The sequence below is a fragment of the Colobus angolensis genome, unplaced genomic scaffold, assembly GCF_000951035.1.
Source record: "Colobus angolensis palliatus isolate OR3802 unplaced genomic scaffold, Cang.pa_1.0 Scaffold105, whole genome shotgun sequence".
Classification (NCBI taxonomy): domain Eukaryota; kingdom Metazoa; phylum Chordata; class Mammalia; order Primates; family Cercopithecidae; genus Colobus; species Colobus angolensis.
The window spans coordinates 6905456-6920935 of NW_012111475.1; positions in this window are offsets into that span (position 1 = coordinate 6905456).

A 15480-nucleotide genomic window follows, 5' to 3' on the forward strand; every position below is an offset into this window, starting at 1 on the left:
AGTCTAAGTCTCTTTGTAGGTCTCTAAGGACTTGCTTTATGAATCTGGGTGCTCCTGTGTTGGGTGCATATATATTTAGGATAGTTAGCTCTTCTTGTTGAATTGATCCATTTACCATTATGTAATGGCCTTCTTTGTCTCTTCTGATCTTTGTTGGTTTAAAGTCTGTTTTATCAGAGAGTAGGATTGCAACCCCTGCTTTTTTTTTGTTTTCCATTTGCTTGGTAGATCTTCCTCCATCCCTTTATTTTGAGCCTATGTGTGTCTCTGCACGTGAGATGGGTCTCCCTGAATACAGCACACTGATGGGTCTTGACTGTATCCAAATTTGCCAGTCTGTGTCTTTTAATTAGAACATTTAGCCCATTTACATTTAAGGTTAATATTGTTATGTGTGAATTTGATCCTGTCATTATGATGTTATCTGGTTATTTTGCTCGTTAGTTGATGCAGTTTCTTCCTAACATCGAAGGTCTTTACAATTTGGCATGTTTTTGCAGTGGCTGGTACCGGTTGTTCCTTTCCATGTTTAGTGCTTCCTTCAGGAGCTCTTGTCGGGCAGACAAAATCTCTCAGCATTTGCTTCTCTGTAAAGGATTTTATTTCTCCTTCACTTATTAGGAAGCTTAGTTTGGCTGGATATGAAATTCCGGGTTGAAAATTCTTTTCTTTAAGAATGTTGAATATGGGCCCCCACTCTCTGCTGACTTGGAGGGTTTCTGCTGAGAGATCTGCTGTTAGTCTGATGGGCTTCCCTTTGTGAGTAACCCGACCTTTCTCTCTGGCTGCCCTTAACATTTTTTCCTTCGTTTCAACTTTGGTGAATCTGACAAGTATGTGTCTTGGAGTTGCTCTTCTCGAGGAGTATCTTTGTGGTGTTCTGTGTATTTCCTGAATTTGAATGTTGGCCTGCCTTGCTAGGTTGGGGAAGTTCTCCTGGATAATATCCTGAAGGGCGTTTTCCAACTTGGTTCCATTCTCCCCGTCACTTTCAGGTACACCAATCAGATGTAGGTTTGGTCTTTTCACACAGTGCCATATTTCTTGGAGGCTTTGTTCATTTCTTTCTACTCTTTTTTCTCTAAACTTCTCTTCTTGCTTCATTTCATCCATTTGATCTTCAGTCACTGATACCCTTTCTTCCAGTTGATCGAATCAGCTACTGAAGCTCGTGCATGCGTCACGTAGTTCTCGTGCCATGGTTTTCAGCTCCATCAGGTCATTTAAGGTCTTCTCCACGCTGTTTATTCTAGTTAGCCATTCCTACAATGTTCTTTCAGGGTTTTTAGTTTCTTTGCAATGGGTTCAAACATCCTCCTTTAGCTTGGGGAAGTTTGTTATTACCGATCGTCTGAAGCCTTCTTCTCTCAACTCGTCAAAGTCATTCTCTGTCCAGCTTTGTTCCGTTGCTGGCAAGGAGCTGCCTTCCCATGGAGGGGGAGAGGCACTCTGATTTTTAGAATTTTCAGCTTCTCTGGTCTGAAATTTTCTGGTCTGAAACCCCATCTTTGTGGTTTTATCTACCTTTGGTCTTTGATGATGGTGACATACAGATGGGGTTTTGGTGTGGATGTCCTTTCTGTTTGTCAGTTTTCCTTCTAACAGTGAGGACCCTCAGCTGCAGGTCTGTTGGAGTTTGCTGGAGGTCCACTCCAGACCCTGTTTGCCTGGGTATCACCAGTGGAGGCTGCAGAACAGCGCATATTGCTGAACAGCAAATGCTGCTGCCTGATCGTTCCTCTGGAAGCTTCGTCTCAGAGGGGTACCCGGCCGTGTGAGGTGTCAGTCGGCCCCTACTGGAGGGTGCTTCCCAGTTAGGCTACTCGGGGGTCAGGGACCCACTTGAGGAGGCAGTCTGTCCGTTTTCAGATCTCAGACTCCTTGCTGGGAGAACCACTACTCTCTTCAAAGCTGTCAGACATGGACATTGAAGTCTGCAGAAGTTTCTTCTGCCTTTTGTTCAGTTATGCCCTTCCCCCAGAGGTGGAGTCTACAGAGGCAGGCAGGCCTCCTCGAGTGGCGGTGGGCTCCCTCCAGTTCGACCTTCCCAGTGGCTTTGTTTACCTACTCAAGCCTCAACAATGGTGGGCACCCCTCCCCCAGCCTCATTGCCACCTTGCAGTTTGATCTCAGACTGCTGTGCTAGCACTGAGCGAGGCTCCGTGGACGAGGGACCCTCCGGGCCAGGCGCTGGATATAGTCTCCTCATGTGCCATTTGCTAAGACTGTTAGAAAAGCGCAGTATTAGGGTGGGAGTGATCCGATTTTCCAGGTACCATCTGTGACAGCTTCCCTTGGCTAGGAAAGGGATTTCCCCGATCCCTTGCGCTTCCAGGGTGAGGCGATGCCTCGCCCTGCTTCAGCTCACGGTCCGTCGGCTGCACCCACTGTCGTGCCCCCACTGTCTGACAAGCCCCCGTGAGATGAACCCGGTACCTCAGTTGGAAATGCAGACATCACCCGTCTTGTGCGTCGCTCACGCTGAGAGCTGTAGACTGGAGCTGTTCCTATTCGGCCATCTTGTCACCTCCTCCTACATTAACTATTTTATATGAGTTTTAAATTTGTGTAAAGTTAATTTACACACATTTTTATTTTAAAAAATTTTAGTTTGTGTAAATTAATTACACCAAAGAAGTTTTAGTCTGTGAAAATTTTTAATTTTAAATTACATTTAATTTTTTGAATAATAAATCAAACATGTCCCAGAATTCCAAAGGTTTCTAGTGAAAGGGTCTACTGCCAAACTTGTTCTATAGTCATCCAGTCTTCTCTTCAGTGGCAAATAATGTTGAATGTTATAAACCATGCAGTCCATATTAAGTTTGCAATTACTTATGTATATTCTGTAAATATATAACATTTATAATTTTATATGTATATTACTTCTATCTTAATTTTATAGCATAGCCATTGTTTTCAAAATGTACTTTTCTTTCTAATGACAAGTTAATACATTCACATTACATAAAACTCAAACATTTAGAAATTAAGAGATCTGTATCATGCCACCAACCAGAAAAGAAATCTTAACATAGTACGTGTTTTCTAGCTTTTCCCCTTTCACATATTTTTAACAAAATATAATCAGGTTTCCAGTTTTGCAACATGACTTTTAAAATATTTAACAAACATTTTGGAAAGCTATATATCAGTATATGTGGACTGACCCCCTTCTCTTTTTTATAGCTATATTATTCAATTGTATGAATATATTACAATTTTATCAGTACCCAATTAGTGGGTGTTTGAGTTATTCCCTGTTTTTAGTAAAATCAGTGCTGCTAGATAATTCTAAGAAGATGCTATCATTGAAGTATTTTAATCCCCTGGAACCTCTCTTAACAGAAAGAGCAACTACAATAATGAATGCCAATATCCATGGACAGCATCTACAACAAACTTTAGTGACAACATAGTCTTATAAACCCCAAAACATAAGTGGATAGGGATAAATCACCAACAGCTACAGGATCCACTAAAAACTTCATGAGGTCTAGAGGGTCCACAGTGGATGTTGAGGCAATGTGATTTCTTTGCAGTCCTCTGAAGGTCAACATGAAAATACTCAGTGAGGCTCAGGTAAGTGGCAGTAACAACTATAAATCTCTTAAGGAACCCAAAAGCTTGGTCATTTAATTAGTGACACGCATGAATGGATGACCAAGATCCCCACTGTCCCTACCTACTATCTAGTGAAACCTCAGCCAAGGGAATAAGTATGGCAGAAGCAGCTATGAAAGGTGAACAATAAGTAGGAGAAAGAACACTTATTCTATTATATTTTATGGAATAAAGTGTTATGGAATTCTACAATCACAAAAAGTAAAATAATTAGAGGCACCCCTGTGAGGGAGTGGGATGCAGGCAGCCTTCTGGGCTGCCTGTGAAATATATCACTATTCTTACTGTTTTTGTTTTTGTTTTTTACTGGCCCAGTATGGGGAGAGTAGAAAATGAGCTCTAATGGGCTGTTACTTCCAGCTGTAAGCACCCAGTCACACTAGCCAGACGCAACGCTTGCCATAGCCAAATTGGGAGTTAAACTTGGGGGGATTGTGGGGGTGGGTATACCTATGAAACAGTAATGTAGGTGTCCCATGGCAAGCTCAGGTAGGGTATAAACCTCCTATGGAGCAGAAGGGAAAAGCTGACTTGATCTTAATTTTCAGTATAAATATAGACCATGAAAGCAGAGCCTCACACAAACAAAAATAACAGCACCACCACTTTCATGGAGAAACACATGGAAGGTAGGGGGACTTCTAATGGTCCAGACAGATGAAAAATTCAACTACTAATTGGAAGATTTTGTGAAGTCATTCTCAGAACTGCAGCAGAAAACAGATGATTCTATAGATTCCAATTTGTGGATACAAGAAAACTGTAGACAATGTATGGTGGTGATGGGATGATCTAGATTCTGGATCCTATAAATGCATAAGACTAACAAATCAAAATAATCTTTCTAGCTAAATCCCAAAACTTAGGAGAAACAGTTGAGAGTAGAGCCCAAATTGAGCACACCAGGCACAATGGGGGCATAGGAAAAAGAATGTAGAAATTAAAGGGGTAAAATAGAAGACCATATTTTTGTCTACGTGATGAACACAACAAACTCAGAAGCTCCAGACCTATGCAGATAAGAAAGCTTTCTTGGCACACTCACCCCCTTAAAACTACAGAAAAGCCAGTTTTCCATAAAAATGAACAAGAACAAAGGGTTGCAATCACATCCCATACAAAGCAGCATTTGAAAAACAGAATAATTTCCCTATCAACAATGAAAGCACTCTAGAAAGACATGCCCACAAATAGATGAGAATTGACCCCAGTATTTTAAAATAATCTTAAACACAGTGATGTAAGTTATGAAAGAATAATGTAAATAAGGATAATAAACTCAGAGGTGATTAAAGAAGATTTTTTAGAGAATGAAAGAATAAGAAACAAAAGAAAAAATCATTTTAGAAATGAATATTAACTTAGAAGGATCACAAGACTAAACACAATTTTTTATGATAACTAGAGAATTTAAAAGAGGAAATACTTAAAAATCAAAGATAAATGAAAATTGACTCAAGAAGAAGTGCTAGAGAAAGATCATAGGCAAAGAAGATCCAACATACATAAAATAAGAATTCCTAGAGAAGAAAAACCAATGCAATACAGCAGCGTCCTGAAAAACTCCTAAGAAAAATTTCCTGAAATAGAAAAATACTTTATAGTAGTAATGAAAGAGCACATCATGACCTGGAAACACCAGCCCAAGCTGGTCAACATCAAGACATGTTCTAATTAAATCCGTTGAGCATTTAGACGAAAATACCAGGTTCTCATAAATGAATGAAAATGGATTATGATCACTTTTTCTCAGCAACACTTTATGTCAGAACACAATACAAAAATATATTTAAGATACTCAAGAAAAAGGTGAGCCAAAACGACCTATTTGCATTAGGTCCATTCTCACATTGCTATAAAGAACTACTAGAGACTGGGTAATTTATTAAGAAAAGAGGTTTAATTGACTCATAGTTCTGCAGGCTGTACAGGAGGCACGGCTGGGGAGGCCTCAGGAAACTTACATCAGGGTGAAAGGGAAGCAAGCACCGTCTTCACATGGTGGAGAGGGAGAAAGAGAGTGAAGGGGGAGGTGCTACAGAAACAACCAAATCTTGTGAGAACTCACTGTCATGAGTTTGACATGAGATTTGGGTGAGGACACAGAACCAAACCATATCACTATTATTTCTATGAGCCACTAGTAGGAAATCTATTGGATAATGAGATTCGAACAGCCAACATGACTTGAGACTTCTATGTAAGGACTAGTGATAAGCATAATAAATATATCTACATTTAAAACTAACTGATGAAGCCAGTCACAAAAGGGTAAATACTATATGATTCCACTCATATGAAGTAGCTAAAGTGGTCATAACACATAGAAACAAAGTGGTGGTTGTCAAGAGCTGGAGAAAAGGGAAGAGGAGAATTAGTGTTTAATGGGTTTCAGTTTTGCAAGATTGAAAAGTTCAAGCAATATGTTGCCCATCAACGTGAGTATACTCAGCACTACTGAAGTATTCACTTAAAAATGGTTAAGATAGTAAATTTTCTTACGTGTTTTTTACCACAATAAATAAAAAACTATTAGCTTGTAAGTAAATTTTTTAAGAACCCTAAATGATAGTTAAAGTGAGATAATGACACAACCCAAAACAAATAAAAATATAGGTAGAATAAGAAGAGTAGAATAAAAATATAGTAAGTGGGATGCTGAGACAGGAGGATCACTTGAGCCCAGCCTGGGTAACATGGCAAAACTCCACCTCTATAGAAAGTACAAAAATTAGCCAGGCATGGTGGCACACTCCTATACTCCTAGCTTCTCAGGAGGCTGATGTGGGAGGATTGCTTGAGTCCAGAAGGTCAAGGCTACAGTGAACCATGAGCCACTGCGCTCCAGTCTGGATGACAGAGTGCGACCCTGTCTCCAAGAAAAGGAAAAAAATAAAATAAATAAAGGACTGTCTTACAGGTGCTGGCTAGAAATGAAAAGTATATTACTTCATATCTGACACTGGGAGAGAAGAAGGATAAAGGGGGAAATTGGTTACTAATTCCTGTAATGCTCACAGTAGAGAACCAACAGACAGTACTCCTCTAAAAATGACAGGAAAAAAAGAAAATGACTGGTAAATATCTCTGATGAATATTGATGCAAAAATCCTCAACAAAATACTAGCAAACCGAATTCAACAATACATTAAAAAGAGCATTCATCATGACCTAGTGAAATTTATTCCTGGGAGGAAAGGATGGTTCAAAATATGCAGATCAATGAATGTGATATATCATAGCAACAGAATGAAAGACAAAAACCATATGATCATTTTCATTTGATGCTAAAAAAGCATTTGATAAAATTCAACATCACTTCAGGATTAAAAACCATCAAAAATGGTGTAGAAAGAATATACCTCAGCTTAATAAAAGCCATATATGACAGACCCACAGCTGGTAACATACTGAATGAGAAAAAACTGAAAGCATTTCCTCTAAGAATGCGGACACAGTAAGGATGCCCGCTTTCACCACTGTTATTTAACATAGTACTGGAGGTCTTAACAAGAGCAATTAGACAAAAGAAAGAAATAAAGGGCATCCATATTGGAAAGGAAGAAGTCAAACTGTCCTGGTTTGCAGATGCTATAATCTTATACTTGAAAAAATGTGAAGAATCCACACAAAAGAACTGTGAGAACTGATAAATTCAGTGGGGCTGTGGGTTACAAAATCAACCTACAAAAATCAGTAGCATTTCTATATACCAACAGTGAACAATGTGAAGAAGAAATTTTAAAAGTAATCCCATTTACAATAGCCACAAATAAAATAAAATACCTAGGAATTAACTTAACCAAAGAAGTGAAAAATCTGTATAATGAAAACTATAAAACGCTGATGAAAGAAATTGAAGAGAACACCAAAAAGTGGAAAGATATTCCATGTTCATGGATTGGAAGAATCAATATTGATAAAATGTCCATACTACCAAAACAATCTACATATTCAATGCAATCCATATCAAAATACCACTGACATTCTTCATAGAAATAGAAAAAAAACCCTAAAATTTACATGGAACCACAAAAGACACAGAGTAGCCAAAGCAATCCTAAGCAAAAAGTATCATACTACCTTACTTAAAATTATACTACAGAGCAGTAGTAACTAAGACAACATGGTACTGGCATAAAAATAGACATGCAGACCAATGGAACAAAATAGCTAACCAGAAACAAATCCACACACCTCCAGTGAACTCATTTTCAACAAAGGTGAGAAGAACATACACTGGGGAAAAGATAGTCTCTTCAATAAACAGTACCGGGAAAACTGGATATCCATATGTAGAAGAATGAAACTACACCCATATCTTTTGCCATATACAAAAATCAAATTGAAATGACTAAAGACTTAAATCTACAACCTCAAACTAATACAAGAAAATACTGGGGAAATGCTCCAGGGCATTGGTCTGGGTAGAAACTTCTTAAGTAATACCCCACAAGCACAGGTAACTAAAGCAAAAATGGACAAATGGGATCATATCAGGTTTAAAAGCTTCTACACAGCAAAGGAAACAATCCACAAAGTGAAGAGACAAGCCAGAGAATGGGGGAAAATACCACAAACTAGCCACCTGACAAGAGATTAATAACCAGAATATATAAGGAATTTAAACAAATCTGTAGGGAAAAAACATGTAATAATCCTATTTTAAAATGAGCTAAAGACTTAAATAGACATTCTCAAAAGAAGACATACAAGCCAGGTGCAGTGGCTCATGCCTTTAATCCCAATACTTTGGGAGGCTGAGGTGGGCAGATTACCTGAGGTCAGGAGTTTGATACCAGCCTGGCCAACATGGTGAAACCCTGTGTCAACTAAAAACACAAAAATTAGCCAGGCATGGTGGCAGGTGCCTGTAATCCCAGCTACTCGGGAGGCTGAGGCAAGAAAATTGTTTGAACCTGGGAGGTGGAGGTTGCAGTGAGCCGAGACTGTGCCATTTCACTCCAGCCTGGGTGACAAGAGCAAGACTCTGTCTGGGAAAAAATATATATATACAAATCGCAAACAGGCATATAAAAATGTGCTCAACATCACTGATCACCAGAGAAATACAAATCAAAACTACAATGGGATATCATCTCACCCCAATTAAAATGGCTATTATCCAAAAGACAGGTAATAAGAAAAGCTGGTGAGGATGTGGAGAAAAGGAAAAACTCATACACTGTTGGTGGGAATGTAATTTAATACAACCACTGTGGAGAACAGGTTGGAGGTTCCTCAAAAAACTAGAGCTACCATCTGATTCAACAATCCCACTGCTGGGTATCTACTCAAAATAAGGTAAATTAGTCTATCAAAGAGATATCTGCACTCCTATGTTTGTTGCAGTGTGGTTCACAGTAGCCAAGACCTGGAAGTAACCTAAGTGTCCATCAGCAGATAAATGGATAAAGAAAATGTATATGCACACAGTGGCGTACTATTCAGCCATAAAAAAGAATGAGATCCTGTTATCTGCAACAACACAGATGAAACTGGATGAAATAAGCCAGGCACAGAAAGACAAACTTCTCATGTTCTCATTTATAAGAGCTAAAAATTAAAATAATTGAACTCAGATAGCATAGAAGGATGGCTACCAGAGGCTGGGAAGAGTAATGGGGGAGGTAGCGGGGAAGTGAGGGTGGTTGCTGGGTACAACAATATAGAATGAATAAGACCTAGTATTTGCTAGCACAACAGGGTGTCTATGGTAAAAAAAAAAAAAAAAAAAAAAAAAAGTTGTACATTTTAAAATAACTAAAAGAGTATAATGGGACTGTTTGTAAAATAGAGAGTAGAAGGATGGTTACCACAGCTGGGGAGGTGGAGATGGTTAACAGATACCAAAAAAAGATAGTTAGAAATAATGAATAAGACATAGTATTTGACAGCACAACAGGGTGACTTTAGTCAATAATAATTTAATTGTACACTTTAAAATGACTAAAAGGGTGTAACTAGATTGTTTGTAACAGAAAGGATAAATGCCTGAGGTGATGGATACCCCATTTCCACAATGTGATTATTATACATTGCATGCCTGTTTCAGAATATCTCATATACTCCATAAAGATCTATACATACTATATACTCACAAAAATTAAAAACAAATTAATAAAAAAATGACAGGTGCCAACAGTATTATATAAAGGTATCGATATAAATGCAATTATTGGAATAAATACAAACTTTACTAAATATTAAAAGTTTATACACACACACACATGCATGCACCCCAAATAAGGCAGACAGTACAGACTCTGTATGTGTGTACAGTGAAACAATATGACAAATTTGAGACCAGATATAAAGATCTTATCAATGAATGTAAATGGGCTGAACTCACTTATAAAAAGTTCAGATTAGTAACAAAGCAAAATCTAAAACTATGCTGAATATCAGATACACAGATAGATACACAGACAAAGGAAGGAAGGAGGAAGAGGAAGAATGAGAGACTGATTTAGAATGGTTGAAAATAAAGGATAAACAAAGATGCAGACAAATGAAATGTGACACCTAGTCTTCGTATCTGAGAAAGGTATATAATTCAGATCAAAAACAGACAGAAGGAGGGCTTTCGTAATGCTAAATACTACAATTCACAATGAAGATGTAACGCTTTATGGAATCTCCTAATAACACAGCAACAGCTTTCATTAAGCAGAAGTTACAGGGCTGCAAGTAGAGACAGAAAGAACTGCACTATAAAAGGAAACTTGAACATACCTCTCTCAATTTAAGAAAAATCAAGTGCACAAAAAAGGAGGAAATAGAAAATCTAAACAACATAATCAATGAGGTAGATCTTTTAGATCTGTAGTAAACTCTGAATTCTGATAATGGAGGATATGCCTTTTTTTAAGTGCTTATGGGAACATTCAGGAAAAGTTGGCCATATCTTAGGCAACAAATGAAACTTCAATCATAAGTCAGTTTCAAAGAACAGAAACAATAGAGAAAAATACACTCTGATCTGGAAGCAATAAAATGAGAAATGACTAATAAAATACAATCAAAAGGCCTGCTATTTGGCATCTTAAAAACATACTGTTGGGTAATTCTAAAACATACTGTTGGGTAATTCTTAAACTGCAGAATTTCTTGAAAATAAAACTAAAGAAAATCCTATATATATAAAAAATGATTGAGTTATTAGGGTAAAATGTATAGTACTTAATGTTTATATCAATAAAAATGAAATTTAAGAAAATCAGAAAACCTTAGAAGCTGTGAAATAGAGCAGTCCCCTCCTCAAAAAAATGGCAGAAGGAAGGACTGAATTTAAAAAGCAGAAAGTAATGCTAGAATTTTTAGAAATTAAATCTAGAAAATAGACAACAGAACTAACAAATCCCAAATCTGGCCACTTGAAAAATAAATCACAAAAATAATCAGCTGTTGGAGGAAGGGAAAAGGCACAAATATACAAAATAGAAATGATAAATAATTACCAAACAGAAAATTTTAAGTATTATAAGAGAATACTTCATACAACTCTATGCAAATAAATTTGAAGAGTTACATTGGATGGATAATTTCTAAGAAAATTACAGTTTACCAGACTAACATTAAGTCTTAAATGACAATTTACCTTAGAAGAGAATAGGAAACTTCAAGTGCTCCCTCCACAATAACAGTCCTGGCTCAAAAAGTTTAGTGACGAAATTATACCAAACTGTAAAAATCAGATTACCCAATCGTTCTTAAACTTTACTAGAGCATTAAAAGAGAGGAAATTGTCAAAATTGATGTTATAAATAAAGTATAACATTGATCTAAAACCTTAAAACCTGTTGTACTGCAGATCATTCTCACTCTGAGTATCAGTGTAAAAGCTTTTTAAGTATTAGCATGTGGAATCCAAAGCATATTTTTAAAATACTATATATCATGACCAAGAGGGGTTATTCCAGTTTGCAAGTATGATTTTTGTATTAGTCCATTCTCACATTGCTATAAGGCACTACCTCCTGAGACTGGGTAATTTATAAAGAAAATAGGTTTAATTGACTCACAGTTCTGCAGGCTGTACAGGAAGCATGGCTGGAGAGCCCTCAGGAAACTTAAATCATGGTGGAAGGCAAAGAGGAAGCAGGCATGTCCTACATGTCTGGAGCAGGAGGAAGAGAGTCAAGGTGAAGGTGCCACACACTTTTAAACAACCAGATCTCATGAGAATTCACTCTCTATTATGAGAAGAGCAAGGGGGGAAATCTTCCCCCGTGATCCAATTACCTCCCACCAGGCTCCTCCTCTAACATTGGGAAATACAGTTTGACATTAGATTTGGGTGAGGACAAAGACCCAAACCATATCATTTAACCCCTGGTCCCTCCCATATCGTATGTCCTTCTCACATTTCAAAACACAGTCATGCCTTCCTAATAGTCCCCCAAAGTCTTAACTCATCCCCACCTCCCCATAACCCTTCCCAGCTCTGGTAACCATCCTTCTACTCTCTATCTTACAAACAATCTAATTATACTCCTTTAGTTATTTTTAAATGTACAATTATTTTTTACTGTAGACACCCTGTTGTGCTAGCAAATACTAGGTCTTAGTCATTCTTTCCATTTTGTTGTACCCAATAACCTTCCTCACTCTCCCCCACTACCCTTCCCAGCCTCTGGTAACCATCCTTCTAGTCTGAGTTCAGTTATTTTAATTTTTAGCTCTTATTTAGGGAACATGATAAGTTTGTCTTTCTGTGCCTGGCTTATTTCATCCAGTTCCATCCGCGTTGTTGCAGATAACAGGATCTCATTCTTTTTTATGGCTGAATAGTACGCCATTGTGTATGTATACCACATTTTCTTTATCCATTCATCTGCTGATGGACACTTAGGTTGCTTCCAAGTCTTGGTTACTGTGAACCACACTACAACAAACATGGGAGTGCAGATATCTCTTTGATAGACTAATTTACCTTATTTTGAGTAGATACCCAGCAGTGGGATTGTTGAATCATATGATAGCTCTAGTTTTAGTTTTTTGAGGACCTTCAACCTGTTCTCCATAGTGGTTGTACTAAATTACATTCCTACCAACAGTGTATGAGTTTTCCCTTTTCTCATCTTAAAAAAGGCAAATCCTTTCCACCTATGAACCTGTAAAATCAAAAACAAGTTAGTTACTTTCAAGATACAATGGAGGTACAGGTATTGGATAAATACACCCATTCCAAAAGGGATAAATCAGCCAAAATAAAGGGACTACAGGCCCCATGCAAGTCTGAAACCCACCAGAGCACTCATTAGGTTTTAAAGCTCCAAAATAATCTCCCTTCACTCCATGTCTCACATCGAGCACATGCTGATACAAGCAGTGGGCTCCCAAGGCCCTGAATAGTTCTGCCCCTTTGGCTCTGCAGGGCTCTGCTCCCATGGCTGCTTTCATGAGCTGCTGTTGAGTGCCTGTGGTTTTTCCAGGTGCATAGTACAAGCTGTTGGTGTATCTACCATTCTGGGGTCTGGGGGATGGTGGCCCTCTTCTCACAGTTCCACTAGGCAGTGCCCCAGTGGGGACTCTGGGGGGGGGAAAGGGGGTCCTCCAACCCCACAGTTCCCATCTGCACTGCTGTAGTAGAAGTTCTCGATGAGGGTCCTGCCCCTGCAGCAGACTTCTGCCTGGACATCCAGGTGTGTCCATACATCCTCTGATATCTAGGCTGAAGTTCCCAAGCCTCAACTCTTACACTGTGCACCTGCAGGCTTAATACCATATGGAAGCCACCAAGGCTTAGGGCTTGCACCCTCTGAAGCAATGGCGCAAGCTATACCTTGGCTCATTTTAGCCATGGCTGGAGTTGCGTCAGCCCCGATGAAGGGTGCCATGTCTGGAGGCTGCACAGAGCAGTAGGGCCCTGGGCTTTGCCCACAAAACTATTCTTCCCTCCTAGGCCTCCAGGCTTGTGATAGGAGGGGCTGCTGCAAAGGTCTCTGAAATGCCTTGGAGGCATTTTCCTGATTGTCTTTACTAACATTCAGCTCCTCTTATGCAAATTTCTGCAGCCAGCTTGAATTCCTCCCCAGAAAGTGGATTTTTATTTTCTACCACATGGTCAGGCTGCAAATTTTCCAAACTTTTGCACTTTGCTTCCCCTTTAAATATAAGTTCCAGTTTCAGATCATCTCTACTCACTCATATGACCACACGTTGTTAGAAACAGCTGGGCCAAACCTTGAATGGTGTGCTACTTAGAAATTCTTCCACCATATACCCTAAATCATGACTCTCAAGTTGAAAGTTCCACAGATCCCCAGAGCAGGGGCACAATGCTGTCAGTCTCTGCTAAAGCATAGCAAGAGTGACTTTACTCCAGTTCCCAGTAAGTTTCTCATCTCCATCTGACACCACCTTAGCCTGGACTTCAATAATTTAACCAGTCTCTAAGAAGCTCCAAACTTTCCCTCATCTTCCTGTCTTTTCTGAGCCCTCCAAACTGTTCCAACTTCTGCTCACTACTCAGTTCCAAAGTTGCTTCCACATTTTCAGGTATCTTTATATCAATGCCCCTCTCCCAGTACCACTTTTCTGTATTAGTCCTTTGTCACATTGCTATAAAGAACTGAGACTGGGTAATTTACAAAGATAAGAAGCCTCAGGAAACTTATAGTCATGGCAGAAGGCGAAGGGCGAGCAGGAGGAAGAGATTGAAGGTGAAGGTGCCACACACTTTTAAACAACCCGATCTCATGAGAACTCACTCACTATTAGTAGAACAGCAAGGGAGGGAAATCTGCCTCCATGATACAATCACCCCCCACCAGGCTCTTCCTTCAACACAGCAAATCACCCCTCCCTAAGTTAACTTACAAATTTAACATTATGCATATAAAAATACCATCAGACTATTTTTCCCTGGGGTCCACAAGTTAACTGTAAAATTTATTTGGAAAGCCAATTAAGAAAAAAATCTAGGAATATCCTACAAAAGAATAGTAACAAGAACCTAGCCCTATGGACATTTAAACATACTGTAAAAACTATTTAATTAAAATTACCAAGTATATTGTTATCCCAATGGAAGTGAGCAGAAAATCCATATAGAAATTTAGTGTATAATAAAGGCAGTTCAAATCAGTGAAGAAAAGATGAACTTCAGCTTTTTAATAAATGGAATTTCTATATTAGATTTTTTAATGATAAAATTGGATTCACTCCTCACACTATGATAAATTCCAGAAAGATGAGGGATTTAAATGTAAACAAATGAAACCATGGAAGTACTAGAAGAAAACATGGGTGAAATCTGGTATAAAGCGTAAATGGGAGAACCCTTCCTAAAAATGAATAGTAGACAAAATATCTCCCCTGAGAGATGTTCACATTCTACTCCCTAAAACTTGTGAATATGCTACATTACATGGCAAAAGGGACTTTGCAGATTTAACTAAGATTACAGAGAAATTATTCTGTATTATCCAGGTGGGCCCAATCTAACGAAAAGAACCAGAGAACTTTCTTTGGCTAGTTAGAAAAGGAGGTCTTGCAGCAACATGGATAGAACTGGAGGCCATTAAGTGAAACAAGTCAAACACAGAAAGACAAATATTGCATGTTCTCACTTATAAGTGGGAGCTAAATGATGACTGGTTTGAGACATGTTGAAATTTCCTTAATAAATTATGTACGTTTAATCACAAGCCTGCATAAGTACCTTTATACATACCTTCATGCTCATTCTATTGATATTTTTTACAGGATATATTTCAATAGGTAGGCTTTCTAGGCCAAAGAATATGAATATTTTTATTAATACTGCCAAACTGCCCTTTTAAAAGTACAACTAACCCTTGAACAAGGTGGGGGCTTAGGGGCACCCCCATGAAGTAGAAAATCCATGTA